This window comes from Henckelia pumila, chromosome 4 (genome assembly GCF_033568475.1).
Source record: "Henckelia pumila isolate YLH828 chromosome 4, ASM3356847v2, whole genome shotgun sequence".
NCBI classification, from domain to species: Eukaryota; Viridiplantae; Streptophyta; class Magnoliopsida; order Lamiales; family Gesneriaceae; genus Henckelia; species Henckelia pumila.
Window position 1 is genome coordinate 53,474,117 of NC_133123.1, and position 22,834 is coordinate 53,496,950.

Below are 22,834 nucleotides of genomic sequence, written 5' to 3' on the forward strand. Positions count from 1 at the left end.
CTATGAGGGTCATCAGGTGTCGGGATTGGGTACAGTTACGACACATATAGGATTCTATGCTTTGTTGTCAAGGATTCACCACACTCTTGCGAGTGTGGATTGTAAGAGTGGGTGCCCAGTGAGCCAACTGTGTGGCTATGGGCTTTGTTGACTCTTTGTATAAACAATCTTTTGTTTAATATTATTTACACTTTTATGGCAATGACTTTATATTACTTCATATTGTTATATATACTATTGTTGTTTTGATAAAGACCTTGAATATACTATAGTGTATGTAAGATGTGGTAGAACATGGAGATGTCTATCATGAAATACATCTTATAGTCACTGTATATTCTAAAACCGTTCCTAGTCGATTGAGCCGTCCGATAATAAGGATAAGGATCGCTCGAGTTTGAGACTAGCATTTGCGATGCGGAGTACCACGTTTCATTGGTAGGGAACATGGAGATGTTCGAAGCATGCAAATGGATATTCATAGGATGAATAGTCGAACTACCCTATCCGGACTTTCCAAGTGGTTATCACTTATCGAGTGGATAAAGTCCGCGGTTTTGGTTGTACACCATTAGTCCTTACGACTTGAAACATCATGGAGACTCTATATGCTAGTACTGTGCTTTGACTCGTTTACCGACTCTGAGGGGGTCATCAGGTGTCGAGATTGGGTACAGTTACGACACATATAGGAGTCAATGCATTGTTGTCAAGGATTCACCACATACTTGCGAGTGTGGATATCCTATGCGATCTGAGGAGATATTAGTGTGACAAATCTCTGGCCAGAGTACTTGATGTGATTTAAGAAATGGTTTCTTAGTAGCACATGCGATGTCACTAATTTGATCTTCAAGATGTATTGCATAGTTATCGAATCTTGAGCGACTCTCGATATACCAATGGTTGTTGATTCGATCGGGATATTTGGATGAAGGGACCGTACTGTACGCTAACCAAAATCTACTGGTTCTTGTAGGCACTATCAGTGATACCTAGGGAATCATGGGGCGATGTTGCTAGGCGCTTTACCATGATTCGTTGGGCAAGTCGGAAAGTGTTGTTCCGAGTCACAAGGAGTTGTGAGCCCACGGCTAGCTGTATCCCTGAACCATTGAGGGTCACACAGTGTAATGGAGTTTTAATCCCCGTTGAGATAGTTAAATTTAAAGAGTTAAATTTAATGAACTAAGGAGTTGGACTTCTTAAATAAGAGTAAGGGAGTAGGATTTCCTAAAATGACATAGGGATGGACATTTTTGGAAACCACTGAATTCGGATTCAGGAAAATTTATTTTGACTTTAAAACGTGCAGAAATGGTTTCTGTGCACATTGGTGAAATCGTTTCATCAATCGGAGTCACGATGAATTTTATATTAATTTTTGAACGAGTGGGCTTTGCTTGTCGGGCCCCAGCTTATGACTAATGGGCCCTAAGGTGTTAGTGGCCTGCATTATAAATAAGTTATTTCAGTACAGAAATTACACACAACAGGTCATAATTTTTGAGACAGGATTTTCGAAACCCTAGCCCCTCTCAAAAACGTTTTCGGCCGCCCCTCCCTCCCTCTGCCCGAGAAAATTCCGGTCTGTGATTTCGAATCGCAGTAAGGAATAACGAATCAAATTCGTGTATTCTCTTCGCAGAAAACTTCTGATAGATTTTCTAGTGCAATCTATCAGAGGGATTAAACCTCTGTTCGTGGACCTGATTGAAGGCGTTCATCGGTTCCAGGGAGAGACAACAAGAGCAGAATTGTTCTGTTGGTGTCCATTAATCTCGTTGCGAGATTTGAGGTAAAATTTATTTAATTGTTATTTAAATTTTACACACACAATAATTCAATCGTTGTATGGTTGATACCCACACCATGGAATCGTTCCATGAGAAAAATTTTAAACTTCCGCTGCACCGGGTATCAATCGTAATTGGTCTGGGAACTCGCCAGTTTTCCAACAGTGGTATCAGAGCCAGGTTGCTCAGATCAATCGATTGAATTAATCAATTGTACAAAATTTTTGAGTCTCGGTTTTTGAAACAAAATAAATATTTTTAATAAAAAAAAATTTTTTTTTTTTTTTTCGGGGGACAAATCCGGGCAGCGATTGGATCGCTGCCCGGAAGGGGCAGCGATGGTCGCTGCCCCCAGGGGCGGCGCACGGCGCCGCCCAAAGGGGGCGCACGGCGCCGCCCAGGGCGGCGACCGGCGCCGCCCAGGGCGGCGCACGGCGCTGCCCAGGGCAGCGCTGTGCGCTGCCCAGCGCAGCGCTGGGCGCTGCGCAGGGCAGCGCTTGGCGCCGCCCAGGGCGGCGCACAGCGCCGCCCAGGGGCGGCGCTCGGCGCCTCCCAGCGGCGGCGCCAGGCGCCGCCAGGGCAGCAAGCGTTGCTGCCCTAAGGGGGCAGCCGGGCTGCCCCGGCCCGCGCCCCGGGTGCGGGCCAACCCGGGAGTGTCCCGGGTGGCCCGCGGGAAAAATTAATATTTTATTAAAAATTAATTTTAATATGTTAAAATTTTATTTTTGGTCCGGTCAAAAATTTTTTTTGATTGGTTCACGAGATTTCGGATCGAATTGTTCGAGTCCGTAAATTTTAAAATTGATTTTGGATAAATTTGAATTTTTGGAAAATTTTAATATTTTATCCGTAAATTGAATTTTGAAATCAATTATTTTGGTACAATTGATGATAAGATATGATCTTATGATATATTGAGTAAAATATGATTTTATTTGTAAAATTGGATTTTATAGATAAAATATGATTTTATTTGATATGGAGATAAAATATGATTTTATATGTGAAATGTGATTTTATATATAAAATATGATTTTATCTTGTTTAAATTTGAATTGCCACAGCATGTTATCCAATAAATTAATTTTGAATTAAATGTTATTGGATAAGGAGGATCGATTGCCATGACCAATTTTGTAGGTGTATGTTAGGAATTTACATTTTGTCTTTATTGTTGTTGGTTTTATTAATGGGCCTGGTTTATGGCCCGATATGAATGTCATATGTAATAAAAGTGGGCTTGGTTTATAGCCCGTTCCCACCCCCTAAAAATGTATCCCCTACTTGTCATTGTTATTTATTGTAAATACATTAGATTTAGTGGGAGATCAAGATTTGAAGATGGTGGGCCCAGCAGACAATGAAGACTGAAGAAATGTAAATTGGAAGCATATGTAATAGGATTGCATTTGCATACTGCATATTACCTAGGATTGGACTAAGACCCGTGATTGGCAACCACGGGTCAATTAGAAATGGAATCGATCATCCTATATAATATGTGATATTATGATTGTATGCATGTTTAGACATAAATTGCGTGAATCCGGCAATGCATGCAATAAATTAAATATGATGAGACAAATATTTTATAAATAAAATCCCTCATTTTAAATATGATTTAAAATTTATATCAAGATAAATAAAGGAAATTTAAATTTGTTTAAATGTTCCCACCTTCCATCAACGGTCAATGTATGTGATGCTACCCGCGGATACGGTCCGGCTCATATTATTGGGGGGGCTCGTCCGTCGGAAAGCTGTACATTGGATCGACAAATGTTGTAAGTTGGGTGGAACTCCCATGGGATCGGCTCATATTATTGGGGGATCCACATGGCGACCGTCCATCACAACTTAATATTGATGGGTCATCTTGACATGTCACTTTAAACGGCGTCATATTATTGGGCCCTTATTGGACATGAGGTAAATACATGGGGGTTGCTTTGGAAGCAATTGGACTCTACCTTTTGAGAATTATGGTTGGCTGATATTATTCGGGACCATAAGTTTGTCAATTGGACTCCATGTTCTCACTAAGGAAAAAGTTTTCCGTTTTCACTAGAGGGTGGTGAAATCGTTAAAATAGTGGGAGTGAGATTCATAAAATTAAATTCGCCTATTTTATGTCTTAGTAAATTATTTAAACAATCATCGATAATTGTCTGTTTTATCTCAGTAATCCACATGTTTCTGTTCTCCAACAAAACAAACTTATTGACGCAAACAATACAGAATGATTCCATAAGTTAAGATTGTCCTAAGTTCGGAAAAGATTTTCTAAGTGTTAGAAAAGGCTTCTCCGAAAACAGCCCCGGCTGATGTAACTGCCGAAAGGTTGGCCGAACTAGAGAAATGGTTGGACCATGATCTCAAGGCCAAATGTTACATGCAAAATTGGACAAGTCTAAACAAGTTTGCCATCATTGCAAGAAACCCGGTCATTGGAAACGTAACTGCAAGGAATACCTCAAGCAGTTGCGAACTGCAAAGGGTATGTTTTACATTAAAATGTTTTTCTTAATACTACTTCTTGGGTATTGGATACCAGATGTAGATCTCATATTTGCAATGAGTTGCAAATGATGACAAGAAGTAATAGGCTAAGGATGGGTGAGACCCAGTCAAGGCTCGGGAATGGTTCCAGAGATAAATCCAAAGCTATAGGAGACATTTTTGCAGAACGGTTTTAAATTATTGTTGAGAGATGTTTTATTTGTGCCAGATTTAATTAAAAACATTATTTCTATTTCTATGCTTGATAGAGATGGTTATTCTTGTAATTTTGTGAATGGGATTTGCAATATTTACAAGAATGAATGTTTAATTGGAAATGGACAACTTGAAAACGATCTATACAATTTAAAACTAAAAGACGTTCCAGTAAATTGTATTGACAAACCGGCGACAACAAACAAAAGGAAAATCGATAGTCAAAACCCGGCAAACCTTTGGCACGCTAGACTAGGTCATATTTCCTCAAGGAGGATGAACAAGCTAGTGGGAGAGGGCATGTTTGATATGTCTGATATTAACTCTCTACCTACTTGTGAATCCTGCCTAAAAGGGAAAATGACTAAATCTCCTTTTAAGGGGAAGCCTGAACGTAGTCAAAATCTGTTGGATTTGATCCATACAGATGTTTGTGGTCCATTTAGAGTAGGGACTCAACATGGCCACACCTACTTCATTACCTTTACTGATGATTATTCTAGGTATGAGTATTTATATTTAATGAAATATAAGTCTGAAGCATTTGAAAAGTTCAAAGAATTCAAGGCTGAAGTAGAAAACAAGCTAGGTAAAAGTATTAAAGCACTTCGATCGGATCGAGGTGGAGAATACTTGAGTACCGAGTTTTTGGACTATCTAAAAGAGAATGGGATTCTCTCTCAGTGGACTCCTCCTATGACACCACAGCTTAATGGTGTATCGGAGCGTCGTAATCGAACTTTGTTGGACATGGTTCGATCTATGATGAGCTTCACTGAGCTTCCACCTTCGTTTTGGGGCTATGCACTTGAAACGGCGGTATTGTTGTTGAATAACGTCCACACTAAAGCAGTGGACAAAACACCATACGAGTTATGGAATGGCAAAGCTCCTAAGTATTCATACTTGAGGATTTGGGGATGTCCTGCTTACGTGAAGCGGACAGTGGGAGATAAGTTGGATAGTCGATCCAGCTTGTGTTATTTTGTGGGGTATCCGAAGAATTCAATCGGATATTATTTCTATTATCCTGCTGAAACAAAGGTGTTTGTTTCACGGAATGCCACCTTCTTGGAGAAGGATTTCTTATTGGATAAGAAAGGCGAGATGATGGAACTCGAAGAAGTTCGAGAAGAACCCGAAATACAAAATAACGATCCCACACCTCAGGAACCATTGCTGGACACGCCTGCACCTAGAAGATCCGAGAGGACTTCTAGACCTCCAGTTCGATATGGTCTTCTTCTTGAAGAGGGTCAAGATGAACCCGACATTGGATGTGATCCAAGAAGCTTCAAGGAAGCAATTTCTGATGCGGATTCGAATTTATGGCTTGAAGCTATGCAGTCAGAATTGGATTCGATGCATACTAACCAAGTCTGGTCTTTAGTGGATCCTCCCGATGGAATTGTTCCAATAGGGTGTAAATGGATCTACAAAAGAAAGCTTGGGCCTGATGGTAAGATATTGACTTACAAGGCGCGATTGGTGGCGAAAGGTTATACTCAAAGGCAAGGAGTTGACTATGATGAAACCTTTTCACCAGTCGCAATGTTCAAGTCCATAAGAATCCTAATTGCCATAGCTGCATGGTATGACTATGAGATATGGCAGATGGATGTGAAGACTGCTTTTCTTAATGGAGACATTAAGGAAGAAATCTATATGAAGCAGCCTGAGGGGTTCACATCCATGGGAAGCGAGCATAAGGTATGCAAGCTTCAGAGATCAATTTATGGTCTAAAACAAGCATCAAGAAGTTGGAACCATAAATTTGATGAAACAATTAAAGATTTTGGTTTCATCAAGAACCCGGAGGAACCTTGCGTGTACAAGAAAGTAGTTAAGGATGCGGTGACATTCTTAGTACTTTATGTTGATGACATCCTACTCATTGGGAATGATGTAGGGATGTTGCAGTCAACAAAGATATGGTTATCAGGTAGATTTTCGATGAAGGATTTGGGTGAGGCATCCTACATTCTTGGGATACAGATCTATAGGGATAGATCTAAGAGAATGATAGGACTCACTCAATCAACCTACATCGATACCATATTGAAACGGTTTTCAATGGATGGGTCCAAGAGAGGACATCTACCCATGTGTCATGGAGTTTCTCTATCCAAGTCTATGTGTCCCAAGACTGAAGCAGAGATAGAGAATATGACACATGTACCATATGCGTCAGCTATAGGTAGTATCATGTATGGGATGATATCTACCAGACCGGATGTAGCATTTGCTCTGAGTGTCACGAGCAGATATCAGTCTAATCCTGGTCAGATGCATTGGAAAGCCGTGAAGGACATTCTTAAGTACTTGCGAAGGACTAAGAATATGTTCATGGTTTATGGAGGACGAGAACTCAAACTGGAAGGCTATACCGACTCTAGCTTCCAAAGTGATGTGGATGACTCGAAGTCAACCTCTGGATTTGTGTTCATGCTCAATGGTGGTGCTGTCTCTTGGAAGAGTTCCAAGCAGGACACCACAGCGGATTCCACCACTGAGGCTGAATACATTGCAGCATCAGCTGCTGCTAAAGAGGCCGTTTGGATGAGGAATTTCGTCCAAGAGTTGGGCGTCATTCCTGAATTTGTTGGTCCAGTCCCGGTGTACTGCGACAACACGGGTGCCGTTGCTCAAGCAAAGGAACCAAGGTCTCATCAAAGATCCAAACACGTACTGAGGAAATACCACATAATCCGGGAGATTGTGGAAAGAGGAGACATCAGTGTCGAACGAGTGGCCTCTGCAGACAATATCGCTGATCCACTTACTAAGCCTTTGCCAGGACCATTGTTTGACAAACATCGCGAAGCAATGGGTCTACGTAGTATGACTAGTTGGCTATAGGGCAAGTGGGAGATTGTAAGAGTGGGTGCCCAGTGAGCCAACTGTGTGGCTATGGGCTTTGTTGACTCTTTGTATAAACAATCTTTTGTTTAATATTATTTACACTTTTATGGCAATGACTTTATATTACTTCATATTGTTATATATACTATTGTTGTTTTGATAAAGACCTTGAATATACTATAGTGTATGTAAGATGTGGTAGAACATGGAGATGTCTATCATGAAATACATCTTATAGTCACTGTATATTCTAAAACCGTTCCTAGTCGATTGAGCCGTCCGATAATAAGGATAAGGATCGCTCGAGTTTGAGACTAGCATTTGCGATGCGGAGTACCACGTTTCATTGGTAGGGAACATGGAGATGTTCGAAGCATGCAAATGGATATTCATAGGATGAATAGTCGAACTACCCTATCCGGACTTTCCAAGTGGTTATCACTTATCGAGTGGATAAAGTCCGCGGTTTTGGTTGTACACCATTAGTCCTTACGACTTGAAACATCATGGAGACTCTATATGCTAGTACTGTGCTTTGACTCGTTTACCGACTCTGAGGGGGTCATCAGGTGTCGAGATTGGGTACAGTTACGACACATATAGGAGTCAATGCATTGTTGTCAAGGATTCACCACATACTTGCGAGTGTGGATATCCTATGCGATCTGAGGAGATATTAGTGTGACAAATCTCTGGCCAGAGTACTTGATGTGATTTAAGAAATGGTTTCTTAGTAGCACATGCGATGTCACTAATTTGATCTTCAAGATGTATTGCATAGTTATCGAATCTTGAGCGACTCTCGATATACCAATGGTTGTTGATTCGATCGGGATATTTGGATGAAGGGACCGTACTGTACGCTAACCAAAATCTACTGGTTCTTGTAGGCACTATCAGTGATACCTAGGGAATCATGGGGCGATGTTGCTAGGCGCTTTACCATGATTCGTTGGGCAAGTCGGAAAGTGTTGTTCCGAGTCACAAGGAGTTGTGAGCCCACGGCTAGCTGTATCCCTGAACCATTGAGGGTCACACAGTGTAATGGAGTTTTAATCCCCGTTGAGATAGTTAAATTTAAAGAGTTAAATTTAATGAACTAAGGAGTTGGACTTCTTAAATAAGAGTAAGGGAGTAGGATTTCCTAAAATGACATAGGGATGGACATTTTTGGAAACCACTGAATTCGGATTCAGGAAAATTTATTTTGACTTTAAAACGTGCAGAAATGGTTTCTGTGCACATTGGTGAAATCGTTTCATCAATCGGAGTCACGATGAATTTTATATTAATTTCTGAACGAGTGGGCTTTGCTTGTCGGGCCCCAGCTTATGACTAATGGGCCCTAAGGTGTTAGTGGCCTACATTATAAATAAGTTATTTCAGTACAGAAATTACACACAACAGGTCATAATTTTTTGAGACAGGATTTTCGAAACCCTAGCCCCTCTCAAAAACGTTTTCGGCCGCCCCTCCCTCCCTCTGCCCGAGAAAATTCCGGTCTGTGATTTCGAATCGCAGTAAGGAATAACGAATCAAATTCGTGTATTCTCTTCGCAGAAAACTTCTGATAGATTTTCTAGTGCAATCTATCAGAGGGATTAAACCTCTGTTCGTGGACCTGATTGAAGGCGTTCATCGGTTCCAGGGAGAGACAACAAGAGCAGAATTGTTCTGTTGGTGTCCATTAATCTCGTTGCGAGATTTGAGGTAAAATTTATTTAATTGTTATTTAAATTTTACACACACAATAATTCAATCGTTGTATGGTTGATACCCACACCATGGAATCGTTCCATGAGAAAAATTTTAAACTTCCGCTGCACCGGGTATCAATCGTAATTGGTCTGGGAACTCGCCAGTTTTCCAACATGGATATCCTATGCGATCTGAGGAGATATTAGTGTGACAAATCTCTGGCCAGAGTACTCGATGTGATTTAGGTTACTTGGTTTCCTAGTAGCATATGCGATGTCACTATTTGATCTTCAAGATGCATTGCATAGTTATCGAATCTCGAACGACTCTCGATGTACCAATGGTTGTTAATTCGATCGGGATATATGGATGAAGAGACCGTACTGTATGCTAACCAAAACCTACTGGTTCTTGCAGGCACTATCAGTGATACCTAGGGAATCATGGGGCGATGTTGCTAGACGCTCTTACCATGATTCGATGGGTAAGTCGGAAATTGTTGTTCCGAGTCACAAGGAGTTGTGATCCCACGGCTAGCTGTATCCCTGAACCATTGAGGGTCACACAAGTAATGGATTACTAATCCCCATTGAGATAGTTAAATTTAAAGAGTTAAATTTAATGAAAGAGATGTTGGACTTCTTAACTAAAGGGAGTGAAATTTCCTAAAACGACATAGGGAAGGAAATTTTTGGAAATCACTGAATTCAGATTTAGAAAAATTATCTTGACTTTAAAAGGTGCAGAAATGATTTCTGTGCACATTGGTGAAATCAGTTTATCAATCGGAGTCATGATGAATTTTTTATTAATTTCTATAATAACAGGCTTGGCTTGTTGGGCTTAAGTTATGGATTATGGGCCCTAAGGAGTTAGTGTCCTAATAGACATATAACTTAATCCAGTCTAGAAATTATATATATATGTGTGTAATTTTCGAAAACAACAAAATTCCATCTTGCAATTTTCGAAAATCACATCTAAATATTAAAAGGAATTTTCAAAAATTTGAGAGAGTGTCTCAAGAGAATTTTTGAAATCCCTTCTCCCTTTTTGAGAGAATTCAGTCTGTGATTTTTATGAAAAATTACATTCTGAATTGACACATCAAATCTGTTTAATCTCTTCGATAAACATCTGATTGATTTTTAGTGCAATCAATCAGAGGGTTTTAGTTTTTTTTTCGTGGACCTAATTCCGGAGATTGATCGAGCAAGTCATCAGTTTCTGGGATTTACAACAAGAGCAGATTTAATCTGTTGGAGTCCATAATCAAGCCATAGCTTGAAGAGGTAAAATATTAATTGTTATTATTATTTTACTTGTATAATTTAATCGTTACGATTTGATACCCATGATATGAAATCGTTCCATATATAAATTTTTTTTAAAACTTTCGCTGCACCGGGTATCAGATCTATGATTTGAAAACGTGTTCCAATAGTGGCATCAGAGACAGGTTGCTCTCAGATCAAACGATTAAATTAATCGATTGTACAAAATTTTTAAGCCTCGGGTTTTAAAAACTAAAACAAAAATTTTTAAAATTAAATTTGATGGGCAAACCGGGGCAGCGATCACCGCTGCCCAAGGATCGGGTCAAATTGTTTGAGTCCGAAATTTTTAAAATTGATTTTTGGATAAATTTGAATTTTTGGAAAATTTATAAATTTTATCCGTTAAATTAGATTTTATAAAATTAATTATTTTGATATAATTGATGATAAGATATGATCTTATGTATATATTAGATAAAATTTGATTTTATCTTTTAATTATGTTGTCATTGCATGTTATCCAATGATTTAATTATTGAATTAAATATTGGATAAAGGATGATCGATTTCCATGACCAATTTTATAGGTGTATGTTAGAAAATTTACATTTGGTTTTTATTATTGTTGTTGGGTTTTATTAATGGGCTTGGTTTATGGCCCAATTTGATTTGTCATTTGTAATAAAAAGTGGGTCTGGTTTATGGCCCGTTCTCACCCTTAAATATGTATCCCCTACTTGTCATCGAAATTTATTGTAAATTTATTAGATTTAGTGTGAGATAAAGATTTGAAGACAAAGGTGGGCCCAGCAGACAATAAAGACCGAAGAAATATAAATTGGAAGCTCAATGTAATAGGATTGCATTGCATACTTGCATATCACCTAGGATTGGACTTAGACTCGTGATTGGCAACCACGGGTCGATTAGTTTTGGGGTAGATCATCCTAAATATAATATATGATATTATTGTTGTATGCATGTTGAGACTAAATTGCATGAATCCCGCAAGCATACAAATATGATATGATGAGACAATTTTTCAAAATTAAAAATCCCTCATTTTAAATATGATTTAAAATTAATATCAAGATAAACAAAAGGGAATTTAAATATTGTTTAAATGTTCCTACCTTGCATCAACGATCAATGTATGAGATGCTACCCGCGGGCACGGTCCGTCTCATATTATTAGGGGGCCCGTTCGTCGAAAAGCTGTACATTGGATCGACACATGCTGTAAGTTGGATGGAACTCCCATGGGATTGACTCATATTATTGGGGATCCACATGGAGACCGTCCATCATAACTTAATATTGATGGGTCATCTTGACATGTCACAATAAACGGCGTCATATTATTGGGCCCTTATTGGACATGAGGTAAAAACATGGGGGTTGCTTTGGAAGCAATTGGGTTCTACCTTTTAAAAATTATGGTTGGATGATATTATTCGGAACTATGATTTGTCAATTGGACTCCATGTTCCCACTAAGTAAATCGGTTTCTCGTTTTCACTAGAGGGTAGTGAAATCGTTAAAATAGTGGGAGTGAAATTCATAAAATTAAATCTCGCCATATTTTATGTCTTAGTAAATTAATTAAGCAATCACTGATTATTGTCTGTTTTTTTTCAGTATTTCATTACAATGAATTCACGCAATCCAATAATCTCAATCCTCGAACAAAACAAACTGACTGGCGCAAACGATACGAAATGGTTCCATAAGTTAAGGGTTTTTTTTTCGGAAAAGGTTTTCTACGTGTTAGAAAAGCCTCCTCCGAAAGAATCCCCGGCTGATGTGAGTCCGGAAGAATTGGCCAAACTTGACAAATGGTGGGACCATGATATCAAGGCCAAATGTTACATGCAGGCTTCGATGTCTGATGAACTTCAGAGGCGATTTGAGAATGCAGTGAATGCTGCTGACATTCACAATACTCTCAAGGAACTTTTTGGAGCTCAGTCAAGATCGGAGAGGTATGCCACCATCAAAGAGCTCATGACATGCCGCATGCGAGATGGGACTTCGGTCCGTGAGCATGGGTACACATGATTGGGCTCATTGAAAAGTTGGTAACACTCGATTTGACATTGGAGCATGAACTCAACGCGGACTTGTTACTTCTTTCTCTTCCTTCGTCGTTTGACGGCTTTGTGATGAACTTCAATATGAACAATATAGAGGCCATCCTTGAAGAGATGGTCAATATGCTTGTGACTTATGAGGCCACATTAAAGAAGGATAAATCGGTACTCTTGGTTGGTTCCTCTTCTAACTCTAAGAAAGGGCCAAGTGGAAAGGGTAAGAAACGTTCTGCCCCACTCAAGAAAATTGTACCAAAGAAGAAGATCAAAACAAAGGCTTCAAACGTGAACGGATCTGAAGACGTTTGCCATCACTGCAAGAAACCCGGTCATTGGAAACGTAACTGCAAAGTATATCTCGAGCAGTTGCGAACTGCAAAGGTTATGTTTTGCATTGAAATAAATGTTTCACTTAATACTACTTCTTGGGTATTGGATACCGGATGTGGATCTCACATTTTCAATGATTTGTAGGTGATGACAAGAAGTCGTAAACTTAGGATGGGTGAGACCCAGCTAAGGCTCGAAAATGGTTCTAGAGTTGAAGCCAAAGTTGTGGGAGACGTTTATTTAGTTTTGCAGAACAATTTTAAGTTACTTTTGAGAGATGTTTTATTTGTGACAGATTTGGTTAAAACCATTATTTCTGTTTCTATGCTTGATAGAGATGGTTTTTCTTGCAATTCTGTGAATGAGATTTGCAATATTTACAAGAATGAATGTTTGATTGGATGTGGACAACTTGAAAACGATCTATATAACTTAAAATTAAAAGACGTACCAATTAATTATGTTGATAAACCGGCAACAACAAATAAAAGGAAAAATAATAGTCAAAACCCGGCAAACCTTTGACATGCTAGGCTAGGTCATATTTCCTCAATGTAGTGACCCTTACCTGGATCACCTACTAAACAAAACTTAGGCATGCAATTAACTTAATTAAACAGATATCAGAATAAAACTGCGGAAACCATAAACACTATACAATCCCAAGGCAAGGAATCTGTAAATAACCAAATATTATACAACCATATCGAACAACTGTATCAATCCAATAACAACAGAATAAAACCTAGACGAAGCTCCAGCTGGCCAACAACTGCCTAACCCCTCTTGGATCCACCCGCCTTGTCCAATCGCAAACCTGCCCCATGGAATAGGGTGTCCAGAAACACAGAGTACGAGACGTGAGCATAAAACGCTCAGAACGAGAGTATGAGTATACATGCATGCAAAGTGAACTCCCTATAAACTCGAGGTCAAGGATCAGATAACAGAGACAGACCGGGTCCTGGTATGTAGCACGATGTGCCGTCGCTTCAGGAGGTGGCTCCCATACCAAATTACCAGTGGATATGCCAGACCCAAATCGATGGAAGTCCAACCACTAACAGGATAGGGAAAAACCCTACTAACAGACATCTCGAAGGAGATAGCTCAGTATGCAAATGAATGCAACATAAATCAATGACATATAAACCATGCAGTCACATAATACATGCATACTTAGTCAGGATATCTCGAACAGTACTTTCGTACCTCAAATCAGTGCAAGATCTACCAACTCTAGGTCCACGCCTATAGTCTGCTCTACACTGCCAAATGATACTACTATCATTATAGCGCTCTAAAATCCTTAACTAAGCTATTTCATACTCCTAAATATTTATAGGAAGCAAAATCTATACCTTCATCCGTCGTTAGCCTTTTGATGTCGATGCCTCCAGAACTTGGGCACAACTCCGCTACGACTATCAAACACCTCGATGACTCCCGGTCAAGCCTAGGAAGGCTAGAACAACTCGAATACGACTAGAGTAGAGAGGAAATCCGGAATTGGCAATTGAAAGTGAATTCTCGGCCTTCTATTTATAGACAACGATCGGAGCCTCCGATCCTTGATCGGAACGTCCGAACATCGATCGGAGCCTCTGATCCTCGATCGGAACGTCCGAACATCGATCCAATCCTCGATCGGAACGTCCGAACATCGATCGGAACGTCCGATCCTGCCATCGGAGCTTCTGAAGATCCTGATCTGCCACGTGTCAAAATATCACTTGTTGACTTCGGATAGGGGTGATCGGAGCTTCCGATCCTGCATCGGAGATTCCGATCCTGCCACACGTCATGCCTGACGTAATACCATCGGAGCTTCCAATCCTGCATCGGAGCTTCCGATCCTGTTCGGAGCTTCCGAACTCACCTTCGGAGCTTCCGAACTCTTCCCAAGTAATAATGATTAATTCCTTAATTACTGATTTTGGTTACGGGCTACTACATTCTCCCCCACTTAAGATATTTCGTCCTCGAAATCTGATCTTAAGTACTGAAAGTAATACAGAAATCAGAAACATTATTTATTCAAATCAAAAGTTTACAGAGTTTGCAACTGAATAAAACTATAAGAATGAAATCAAAACAACTCAGGATGGTCTTCACGCATCCTGTCCTCAAGCTCCCAAGTAGCTTCTTCAGTGCCTTGGTGCTGCCACTGAACTAAAACCAGAGGAATGACTTTGTTTCGCAAAACCTTATCCTTATAATCCAGGATACGAATAGGTTTCTCAACATAGGTCAAATCCTTGCTCACCTGAACCTCAGACCGCTGCAGAATATGAGACTCATCCGCCACATACCGTCGCAACAGAGATACGTGGAACACGTCGTGAATACTGGAAAGATGCGGTGGCAAAGCTAGTCGATAAGCCAAATCGCCAATACATTCCAAGATCTCAAACGGACCGATAAATCTGGGAGACAACTTGCCCTTAAGGCCAAATCTGAGAATCTTGCGGAAAGGTGACACTCTCAGAAACACTTTCTCCCCGACATCGAACTACAAAGGCCTACGCTTTGTATTTGCATAGCTGGCCTTACAATCCTGTACAGTCTTAATCCGTTTCTTGATCTGATCAACATTGTCTATCGCCTGCTGAATAAACTCCGGTTCCTCAGCCCGTCTCTCCCCCACTTCTTCCCAGAAGAGTGGAGTACGACAACGTCGCCCGTACAATGCCTCAAAAGGTGCCATCCCAATACTAGTATGATAGCTGTTGTTGTACGCGAACTCGATCAATGGCAAATGATCCTGCCAGGCTGAACCAAAATCCATGACGCACGTTCTAAGAATATCCTCCAAAGTATGGATAGTGCGCTCTGACTGACCATCAGTCTCCGGATGATAGGCAGTACTCAAACTGAGAGTAGTACCCATCGCACGCTGAACACTCCCCCAGAATCTAGAAGTAAACCTGGGGTCTCGATCGCTGACAATGCTCACAAGAACTCCATGAAGTCGAACGATCTCCTGAATGTACAACCGAGCCATACGATCCACGTTGTACTCCCGGCTATAGGCAATGAAATGCGCTGACTTGGTGAGTCAGTCCACCACAACCCTGATAGCATCATAGTTCCTCGGGGATACCGGCAAATGGGTCACAAAGTCCATTGTGATAAACTCCCATTTCCATTCAGGAATAGGCAGACTGTGAAGCAATCCTCCAGGTCGTCGGTGCTCTGTCTTGACCTGTTGACACACCAAACATCTCGAAACAAACTGATAAACACTGCGTTTCATTCCCTTCCACAAGAAACGAGTACCTAGATCCTTGTACATCTTGTTGCTCCCAGGATGAATACTCAACTTAGTGCGATGCGCCTGAGACAAAATCTCCTCTCGCAACTCTTCATCCTGCGGAATCACAAGCCTACCAGACAAACACAGAAAGCCATCTGACTGATAATGAAATCCAGACGAGCTACTCTCGTTAGCTAGACGAGCGAAACGCTAGGTCTTCGAATCAGACATCTGAGCATTTCGAATCCGTGAATACAACGCTGGCTCAGATAATATCGCAAACATTTGGATACTCTGCATACCTTTCTTATGCTTGAAAGTATATCCTAAAGTACAACAGCCACTGATCGCACTAAACATCGAACAAGTCTGAAGTGCGGATAGTCGCACCTTGCAACTCAATACATTAGCAGTGAGATTAGCAGCTCCCGGATGGTACTTAATCTCGCAATCATAGTCCTTAAGCAAGTCCATCCAACGCCTCTGCCTCATGTTCAACTCTGCCTGAATGAACAAATACTTGAGACTCTTATGGTCGGTGAAGATCTCAAATTTCTCGCCATACAGATAATGACGCCAGATCTTCAAAGCAAACACAATGACTGCTAACTCCAAATCATGGACTGGGTAGTTTTCCTCGTGAAGCTTCAGCTGTCTAGAAGCATATGCGATCACATGCCCATTCTGAGTCAGGACACAACCTAAACCCTGAAGAGAAGCATCAGTGTATACCACATACCCTCCAGATCCTGACGGTAATGCCAACACCGGCGCAGAAGTCAACCGCCGTCGAAGCTCACAGAAATTCTTCTCACACTTGGAGAACCACTTGAAATCCACACCCTTGCAGGTAAGCTGCGTCAAAGGTCGAGCTAGTTGAGAGAAGTTCAGAATGAAGCGACGATAATATCCTACTAGACCCATAAAACTATGGATCACTCAGCAACTGTCGTCGGACGCGACCAATTAAGCACCGCCTCAATCTTGCTTGGATCAATAGAAATCCCCTCCCTGGATATGATATGGCCAAGAAAGACCTCTCGATTCATCCAGAACTCACACTTGCTCAGCTTGACATACAACTGTTCATCTCGAAGAGTCTGCAGTACCAACCGCAAGTGAGAAACATGCTCTTCCGTATTACGCGAATACACCAAGATGTCGTCAATGAAGACCACAACAAACTTGTCCAAATACTCCATGAAGACACGGTTCATCAGATCCATGAATATAGCCAGCGCATTAGTCAAACCTATTGGAGAACGCGGCGATCAGATCAATCAGAATTGATACCCGGTGCAGCGGAAGTTTAAAAATTTTATATGGAACGATTCCATAATGGGTATCAAAACTTTTACGATTAAATTGTGTGTGTAAAAATTAAATAACAATTATAAATTTTTACCTCCAATCTCGAATCGAGATTATGGACACCAACAGATTGCTCTACTCTTGTTGTATATCCTGGAACTGATGGACGAACTGTTCAGTCTTGGCTACGTCCTGATCTCGGACTCTCAACTGATGATACCCAGATCTCAAGTCAATCTTGAAGTAAACTGAAGTGCCCTGCAGCTGATCAAACAAGTCATCAATACGAGGCAAAGGATACTTGTTCTTTACAGTGACTCGATTTAGCTGCTGATAGTCAATGCACAGCCGCATCGACCCATCCTTCTTCTTTACATAAAGAACAGGAGCTCCCCAAGGAGATACACTAGGAAGAATGTACTCCTTGTCCAAAAGATCCTGTAGCTGATTCTTCAACTCACGCATCTCTGACGGAGCCAGACGATACGGTGCTCGAGAAATAGGCAAAATACCCGGCATCAACTCTATGCCAAACTCGACTTCCATAACAGGAGGAAAACCCAGAATCTCATCGGGAAATACATCTGGAAATTAATCCACAACAGGAATACTCTCCATCCCAGACTCTAGAGCTCGACAGGCTCTCAAAGCTGATACCAAAGACATCGGGGGTCGCGCTCCCTCTCCATAGAAAAACTAGCTATCACTCCCCTCCGGATGAAAGCATACTAATCTTTGGTAGCAGTCCACTGAAGCTCGATAGGTAGTCAACATATCTATTCCCAGAATGCAATCGAAATCATCCATCGCAAGGACCATGAGATTCGCTAACAGAATGTTCCCCTCGAACTCTAAAGAGCAACCTATCACTAGACGCTTAGCCAAAGCAGATTGGCCCGTTGGAGTAGAAACAGACATCACTACGTCTAGTGCAATGTATGGTAACTTATGCCTCTTAACAAAACATGCAGAAATGAAGGAATGAGATGCACCAGTGTTGTGAGACCTCGGTTATAAACAACTAATCTCGGCTTAAACAACAATTAAGCATACAAGATCCAAGAACAAAGTAAGAAAGAAATTTTGTTTTTTTTAAAGGGGGGTGCGCTCGGGCGGGCATAAACTGCCGCTCGAGCGCGCCCTAAACTCCAACGCTGCTGGATTTCTCGAACTGGGGTGCGCTCGGGCTGCTAAAAACTGCAGCTCGGGCGCCCCCCCTGCAGCAGAAACAGAACAGAGCAAAAAAGCTTGGCATCTCAAACTTAAAGTTATTCCATACATAAAACTCAAATTCATGCATTAAAAACATAACTTCTCCAGTTATTACATGAAATGCTAACGTTGATCAACTACGAACCAGTCTATAACATGCAACATAAGACTCGCATAATCGATACAACATAAAAAACGAAGTTCGAGATCTAAACATGTTCTACTCTAACTAGATAAACATTTTGACACGACTTCTAAACCGGGTCTCACTTCTACAACTTTCCCTCGGAGCTAACCATGCCTCTTATGACTTGTTCCTGCCCCACCTGTTGCCAAGTACACATACAAAACAAAGAAACAGCTGGATAACCGGTGAGAACAATAATCCCACTAAAAAAACAACATATCAAGTAATACAACAATAAACATGCTTTCAAGACAACAACGAAATCAATAACGACGTAATGAAATACATATCTTTAAACCGGGATATCAAATCTGATAACGAGGGATTGCTGCTGTGCTTTTGGGATCCCGAGGGTGAGATTACGTAACGACCCACCGACTCACCCAATCGAGGTGGTGCCACGTATCCCACTCCTCTAGACTTTGAGCAACTATAATGAGTATGCTAGAACTAGGCGAAACGACTACGACCTAGGCCACTCAATCATAGTTTCCAAACGTCTAAACAAAAAGGGCAGTTCTGCCCGCTGAAAACAAGATTGGCTCAAGATGAATGCATAACAGAAACATAAAACATAGCCATATAACAAAAGCTCAATCGAAACAACAAAACACAAGTTCCTCATGCTAGAACGAGTGTAGATGCAAGTATGTGATTTTAAGGGAAACTCGAGAACCAACTGTCCCGAGTATGCTATCCCGCTATCGATGTCTGCTTTTACCTTTCAATGCAGTAGTTCCAACTCTGGATAAGCTACATCAAAAGGTTTAATAAACAACTAAACAATCCTGTTGGAGAACACGGCGATCAGATCAATCAGAATTGATACCCTGTGCAGCGGAAGTTTAAAAATTTTATATGGAACGATTCCATAATGGGTATCAAAACTTTACGATTAAATTGTGTGTGTAAAAATTAAATAACAATTATAAATTTTTACCTCCAATCTCGAATCGAGATTATGGACACCAACAGATTGCTCTGCTCTTGTTGTATATCCCTGGAACTGATGGACGAACTGTTCTTCAATCAGGTCCACGAACGGATAATTAATCCCTCTGATAGATTGCACTAGAAAATCTATCAAAAGTTTCTACGAAGAGAATTAACGAATTTGATCTGTTAAACCAGACTGTAATTCAAAATTCACAGGCTGAATTTTCCCGAGCAGAGGGGAGGGGGGCGGCCACTGTTAGAGAGAAAACTAGGGTTTTTTCGAATATTGTGACCTGTTATGTCTAATTTCTGTACTGCAATAACTTATTTATAATATAGGCCGCTAACAGCTTAGGGGCGGCCCATTAGTCATAAGTTCAAGCCCGACAAGCAAAGCCCGCATGTTCAGAAATTAATATAAAATTCATCATGACTCCGATTGATAAACTGATTTCACCAATGTGCACAGAAAACATTTCTGCACCTTTTAAAGTCAAGATAAATTTTTTTGAATCCGAATTCAGTGATTTCCAAAAATGCCCATCCCTATGTCATTTTAGGAAATCTTACTCCTCTACTCATAATAAAGAAGTCCAACTTCTTTGTTCATTAAATTTAACTCTTTAAATTTAACTATCTCAATGGGGATTAAAAATCCATTACTCTATGTGACCCTCAATGGTTCAGGGATACAGCTAGCCGTGGGCTCACAACTCCTTGTGACTCGGAACAACAATTTCCGACTTGCCCATCGAATCATGGTAAGAGCGCCTAGAAACATCGCCCCATGATTCCCTAGGTATCACTGATAGTTCCTGCAAGAACCAATAGATTTTGGTTAGCGTACAGTACGGTCCCTTCATCCATATATCCCGATCGAATCAACAACCATTGGTATATCGAGAGTCGTTCGAGATTCGATAACTATGCAATACATCTTGAAGATCAAATAGTGACATCGCATGTGTTACTAAGAAACCATTTCTTAAAACACATCATGTACTCTGGCCAGAGATTCGCCACACTAATATCTCCTCAGATCGCATAGGATATCCACACTCGCAAGTATGTGGTGAATCCTTGACAAAAAAGCATCGACTCCTATATGTGTTGTAACTGTACCCAATCCCGACACCTGATGACCCCAATAGAGTCGGTAAACGAGTCAAAGCACAGTACTAGCATATAGAGTCTCAATGATGTTTCAAGTAGCAAGGACTAATGGTGTACAACCAAAACCGCAGACTTTATCCACTCGATAAGTGATAACCACTTGGAAAGTCCGGATAGGGTAGTTCGATCATTCATCGTATGAATATCCATTTGCATGCTTCGAACATCTCTATGTTCCTTAACAATGAAACGTTGTACTCTGCATCGCAAATGCTAGTCTCAAACTCGAGCGATCCTTATCCTTATTATCGGATGGCTCAATCGACTAGGAACAGTTTAGAATACACAGTGACTATAAGATGTGTTTCATGATAGACATCTCCATGTTCTACCACATCTTACATACACTATAGTATATTCAAGGTCTTTATCAAAACAACAATAGTATATCAAAATATAACAATATGAAGAAAGATAAATTCATTGCCATTAATAAAAGTGTAAATTATATTAAACAAAAGATTGTTTATACAAAGAGTCATCAAAGCCCTCAGCCACAAGTTGGCTCACCGGGCACCCACTCTTTCAATCTCCCACTTGCCCTAAAGCCAACTAGTCATACTACGTAGACCCATTGCTTTGCGATGTTTGTCAAATAATGGTCCTGGCAAGGGCTTAGTAAGTGGATCAGCGATATTGTCTGCAGAGGCCACTCTTTCGACAGTGATGTCTCCTCTTTTCACAATCTCCCGGATGATGTGGTATTTTCTCAGTACGTGTTTGGATCTTTGATGAGACCTTGGTTCCTTTGCATGAGCAACGGCACCCATGTTGTCACAGTACACCGGGACTGGACCAACAACTTCAGGAATGACGCCCAACTCTTGGACGAAATTCCTCATCCAAACGGCCTCTTTAGCAGCAGCTGATGCTGCAATGTATTCTGCCTCAGTGGTGGAATCCGCTGTGGTGTCCTGCTTGGAACTCTTCCAAGAGACAGCACCGCCATTGAGCATGAACACAAATCCAGAGGTTGACTTCGAGTCATCCACATCACTTTGGAAGCTAGAGTCGGTATAGCCTTCCAATTTTAGTTCTCTTCCTCCATATACCATGAACATATTCTTAGTCCTTCGTAAGTACTTAAGAATGTCCTTCATGGCTTTCCAATGCATTTGATCGGGATTATCTTGATATCTGCTCGTGACACTCAGAGCAAATGCTACATTCGGTCTGGTAGATATCATCCCATACATGATACTACCTATGGCTGACGCATATGGTACATGTGTCATTTTATCTATCTCTTCATCAGTCTTGGGACACATAGACTTGGATAGAGAAACTCCATGACACATGGGTAGATGTCCTCTCTTGGACCCATCCATTGAAAACCGTTTCAATATGGTGTCGATGTAGGTTGATTGAGTGAGTCCTATCATTCTCTTAGATCTATCTCTATAGATCTGTATCCCTAGAATATAGGATTCCTCACCCAAATCCTTCATCGAAATCTACCTGATAACCATATCTTTGTTGACTGCAACATCCCTACGTCATTCCCAATGAGTAGGATGTCATCAACATAAAGTACTAAGAATGTCACAGCATCCTTAACTACTTTCTTGTACACGCATGGTTCCTCCGGGTTCTTGATGAAACCAAAATCCTTTATTGTTTCATCAAATTTCTGGTTCCAACTTCTTGATGCTTGTTTTAGACCATAGATTGATCTCTGAAGCTTGCATACCTTATGCTCGCTTCCCATGGATGTGTATCCCTCAGGCTGCATCATATAGATTTCTTCCTTAATGTCTCCATTAAGAAAAGTAGTCTTCACATCCATTTGCCATATCTCATAGTCATACCAAGCAGCTATGGCAATAAGGATTCTTATGGACTTGAACATTGCAACTGGTGAAAAGGTTTCATCATAGTCAACTCCTTGTCTTTGAGTATAACCTTTTGCCACCAATCGCGCCTTGTAGGTCAATACCTTACCATCAGGCCCAAGCTTTCTCTTGTAGATCCATTTACACCCTATTGGAACA